Genomic DNA, 5289 nt, shown 5'->3' with positions numbered 1-5289 from the left:
TTTCCTTTTTTTTTTTTTTTTCACTTTGTATTTGTTGTCACCCTTTCAGCCTCTTGTTTTTTGGTGAGAAGTGTTGGGAGACCACAGGGAGGAGCTTTAACAATTTCTCATACTGAGAAACAAAAGGCACTTTCCTTTTCTAGAAACTCGTGAACGTGGAAGCTCTCGGAATACGTAGTAGTTTTAGATTGCATTTAAAATTCTGTTTTCCTCTGAGCAATTTTGTCTTCTAAATTAAGACTAGCATCACCAAAATACCAAAGGGCTAATAGTAATTCTGGATTAAAATGGAAATGGCTTCTGTCGTTATGTGTGTTTGGTCTCCTTCTGACTGCGGATCTGTTCATCTTCACAGTGCAAGGTCCACAGAGACTGTAGGGGGATTGTTTGCACCCGTATCCATGAAACCCCAGAATGTGCCAGGCAACATACAGCAGTGGCCAGTAGGAAAGCCCCATCTGAGTAACAGAAAGCCAAGCATAGGAGACCATGCTTCTTTCTCTTCAGTTTATCAGATAGTTGGCGGTGATAAACCTGTGTCAGCATGCACTTCCTTTCTGTGGAGTGTTATCTTACATATACTACGTTGCCTCCTGCCACTGCTGTATATTGGAGCATAGTGCTTATTAAATATTTACAATTAAGTTCCCTGAAAGCCAGAATGGTATCTTGTGACACTTTATTAAACCTTCTACAGAAGGAGAATGGGAAGTGAGGGCTAGAAGGTGGAGTCACAGGTAAGAGAAGGCCTCAGAATGAGCTGCTGTTGCAGCCCCAGACACACAGGTGTTCTGGGTCAGAGGAACAAAGAGCAGACTTCATTCCAGACAGGAAAGAAGAAAAACACATTTTCTCTGAGTTGTTACATTGAAGTGATGATAGCGGCAGGTGCAGTTATGAGCTGTGACTGTGTGTCTTGGTAGCCATATTTGTGGCTTTCTGCAGTTAATAAAATTTAAGGGCCACACAAAACCCAAGTTAGGGTGTCATATTTCAGAAACAGGCAAACCAGCTTCTTTATCTTTTGTTTGGTGTCCTTAACTTTTGATGAAAATCCTTAGCAAAATCAACCTGAGGCCCCTCTCCTGGTTAGCTGGCCACTCAGTAATGCTCTCAGCCTCCCTAGATCCTGAATATTCTGTACTCTTCACCATTTTTTTTTATCAGCACAGAGAAGGGCAATTACCAGCCCCCACCCCTCCCTGCACCACAGTACCTGATTAAACAGAGTATTTTTAGATTGGAGTGATTGCTTAATGGGTTTTCTATAATCAGAAGTGATTTCTTTCTTTAAAAGAGATTCTGATTCCATACTTTCTTGCTAAAAGAGGGAACCTGCCATGTTATGTTTCAATATTCATATTTTTATTTTCTTCCTTCACTTTACAAAAATTGAGGTTAGCAGCTAAAATGTGTATAGTTTAAAATTGTAAATCATACAGAAGCACAGGGTGCCTGGTGAGCCAAGGTGCAGCCCTGGGCCTCTGCTGGGAGCTGCCTGCCCTCCTGCCTTTGCCTGGAAATGCCCTTGAACGGCCGCAGCTGCCAGAGACAGCATTTGGCTCACGTTTCAGTCCACACTGTTCACACAGCGTGGCACATGCCCGTGGTTTAAATGTTCTAAGCAGAAGCACCACCCATCACTCCAATGTGTTAACCAACAGGGTTTGCATTGGCAGTTCTCTCTTGCTGCCCTCTTTTGGAGGCTGAGAACAGCGCCTCGAACAACCCTGTGAGAGCACTCCTGTGAAGCTGCTATAGTGATATGATGACTGGAGTTTCGCACTGGGGTAAACCCCCAAACTGTGCTTTTAGGGTCCCCTGAGTTAAGCCCAGTGGCAGCTTGGCCATGCAGAGTGTGTTCTGTGTTCAGTGTTCACGCTGAAAGCCCTTTGACCTGCTCCACACACCTTGTGTCTTCTCTCCATGAGGATCTGAATATCAGGGATAGGTTTATCTCCAACCTGTTGGGCTGGTTTTAATTACTCTCCTTGTCACCCAGCTACTTTTAAGGATTTCATATTTCCAAAGTAGCATCACTTCCTCTTCAATTCCCCAAATACTGGGAGTTGTTTTTTTAAAGGAATGGTGTTCTAAGTAAGGCTTTTCGTATTGTGGCTCCCTGGGAGCTTATAGCTGGTTTTGTGGGGTCCAGAGTAGTGATGACCAACATCCCACCACCTGCCTCACTTCTGCCCAGTAACCTTTGCCTGAAAGATCATCAGGCAGGTCCTGTTTGCATTTCTCTGGCTTAGGAGAGCAAAGCCAGGCCAGGATCTAGGTTATAAGCAGGTACATTTTTGGAGACTCATTTTGGAAAATAAAAAGATAACGGCCTGCAAACATTTTCCTCAGGTAAGAGGTTGCCGACTGGTGGACAGGGCTGGAGATGGGGACACCTGGGCATTAGCCCTGTTCCACCACTGTGCCTTTCTGGGCAGGGGGTCTCACCTTGCAGCAATGGGCTCGTGCCCGTAAGTCAACTGGGTTTGCCACGTGTCCATTCACCCAGATGTGGCCTCATTGAAGGTGGAATGGGTCCTAAAGCTGAGCCAGTGTGCCAAACGGGGTGAGGCTGCACCACAGGGCCTGTGAGATCTTAGTTCCTCGATGGGGTCAAACCCTCGCCCCCTGCATTAGAAGCATAGTCTTAACCACTGGACTTCCAGGGAAGTCCCCCAGAATATGTTTTAGATCAGATACTAGCCTGTGGTGCTAGAAGCAAGGGCTAGAGTGGGCATAGCTCCTGACTCTTGCCACGTGTGACTTCCCCTGGAGCTCTGCTGGTTTGGAAGTCCAAGGCCTGAGGGAGACATGCTTCCCTAGGGGCCACGACAGTGGTTCCACCGACTTGGAAGATAAGGCTGCCACTTTAGGGCTCTAAAAACCACCATCTCCACAGGCAGAGAAAGGGGTTACTCTGCTGGCTAATGTGACATTACCCAGTGGGAGATTGGGACGCTGGACCTTGGAGGTGGAAGGACAGTCTGCAGCCCGGGGGCTTCTCAGCATCACCTTGTCCATGGCGTAGTTGGACGGGGGTGGGGTGGGGAGCGGAGCTGCGGTCAGTGGAAGTCCGCAGCCTGTTACAGTGGTGGGGCTGTTGGGGACCTGACCCTCAGGAACGATAGTTTGGGCACTTCACCAGGTCAAAAACATCAGCTAAGGTTCAGACTGAGGACAGAAGAAGTAGGAAAGAAAAAGCTATAGGTAACAATTGTGGTTTTATGACCCGAGCATAAACAACTGAAATAACCAAGTACGGGGCTGTAGACAACTGGCCTGAGTGGCCTGAGCCTAGGATGTGAGATGATGGGTTAGAAGGGCTATAAATGTAAAATTGTTTATAAAGTGTCTATAAATGTCATTGTGGGGCTTCCCTGGTAGCTCAGCTGGTGAAGAATCCTCTTGCAATGCAGGAGACCCCAGTTCAATTTCTGTGTCAGGAAGGTCCCTGGAAAAGGGATAGGCTACCCACTCCAGTATTCTTGGGCTTTCCTGGTGGCTCAGATGGTAAAAAATCCACCTGTAATGTGGGAGACCCAGGTTCGATCCCTGGGTTGGGAAGATCCCCTGGAAGAGGGCATGGCAACCCACTCTAGTATTCTTGCCTGGAGAATCCCCATGGACAGAGGAGCCTGGTGGGCTACAGTCCATGGGGTCACGAAGAGTCAGACACAACTGAGCGACTAAGCACAACACAGGCAGGTGTTAGTAAGGTTACATTTGTGTACCCCCAAGCTCCCATGCATAATTCGGTAGATCCTGAACTCAGGGATGCTGTTGCCTGAGAACTGGTGGTGGGTTCAGCTTGGGGGAAGCAAGGTTCAGGGCCCAAAGGAGAGAACCCCTGACTTCCCAGGGTCATCTGAGTCCTTTCAATCAGGGCTTTTTCTCTTGACTGCAGAAAGATGAATCAGGGCTTTACTGGTGGCTCAGTGGTAAAGAATCCACCCACCAATGCAGGAGACACGGGTTCAGTCCGTGTCTGCATGCCACAGGACATCTAAACCTGTGAGCCACAACTACTGAAGCTTACACACCAAGAGCCCGTGCTCCGCAACAAGAGAAGCCACCGCCATGAGAAGCCAGTGCGCTACGACTAGAGAGTAGCCCCTGCTCTCCCCGACCGGAGAAGGAGGGCCCGTGCGCAGAAGGAGGGCCCGTGCGCAGCAGCCAAGACACAGTGCAGCAATAAATTTTACAAGGAGAATGTCAAAAAAAGGAAAAATCTAGCCATTCTGAATGCCTGAAATCTGTTGGTACCAACCTCTGAGTTGCTCTGAGAGTGTGTGTGCTAATTCCTATAAAGTACTTGGCATGGTTCCTGACCTTGGTATGCCCTCAGTAAACTTCAGCCATTATTGTTGAAATCCTAACGGATACCTTTGCCTGGGGTGTGAGTTGAAACAGGAAGCTCCAGTTTAAAAAAAAAAAGAAACAGGCTTCCCTAGTGGTCCAGTGGTTAAGACTCCACCCTTCCACTATAGGGAGGCATGGGTTTGATTCCAGGTGGGGAAGTTTTTCATGCCATGAAGTGTGACCCAAAAAAAGAAAAAAAGGAGAAACCAAGGAACAAGACTAAGGAATAAATCCTATGCTTGTTGGGAGCCATTGGACAGTCAGGAGGAAGTGAAAGAAACGTGAAAGTGTGAGTCACAAAGTCGTGTCTAACTCTTTGTGATCCCATGGACTGTAACTCTCCAGGCTTCTCTGTCCATGGGATTCTCCAGGCAGGAAAGTGGAGTGGGTTGCCATTCCCTTCTCCAGAGGATCTTCCCCACCCAGGCATCAGGAAGAAAAGCCCAGAGTTATAAAGGTGACCTTATGCCCACATTTTCAATCTCCTGGGAAACCTCCTTGACACTGGCCTCCCCTCAGAGTGCCTTCATTCTCTGCCCCTCCCTGTCACCCCCTTAACTGTAAAGGGACGGACGCTCCAACAGTGCTCCCCCCAGGCCCAGCCCTGCTTCCAGCCAGGCCTCCTGGGGCTCAGAATAGCCCAGCTGCTGTCTCAGCAGATGGCCAGTCTAATTTTAGCCATGTGGTGCTCACCCAGAGACCAGGCTGGGCTGTTTAGATTTGAATAAGCCAGTGTGCGACTTTGGTTTGGAGCCAGTAGCAAAGCTTTGAGCTGTTGTGATCTGTGTCTGCTCGTGCTTTACAGGCATTCCAGAAATACAATTTTTGAAGTATTTTGTTTCTCTAAACCAACAAGAGCCCAAACTGTAAAAAAACCAGCGGGCAGTCAAGCCTCCGGTGTGGTGGGAACCAGCCAGGAGACTGAGG

The sequence above is a fragment of the Bos javanicus genome, chromosome 16 (genome assembly GCF_032452875.1).
Source record: "Bos javanicus breed banteng chromosome 16, ARS-OSU_banteng_1.0, whole genome shotgun sequence".
Taxonomy (NCBI): Eukaryota; Metazoa; Chordata; class Mammalia; order Artiodactyla; family Bovidae; genus Bos; species Bos javanicus.
Note: the sequence above shows the minus strand (reverse complement) of the source record.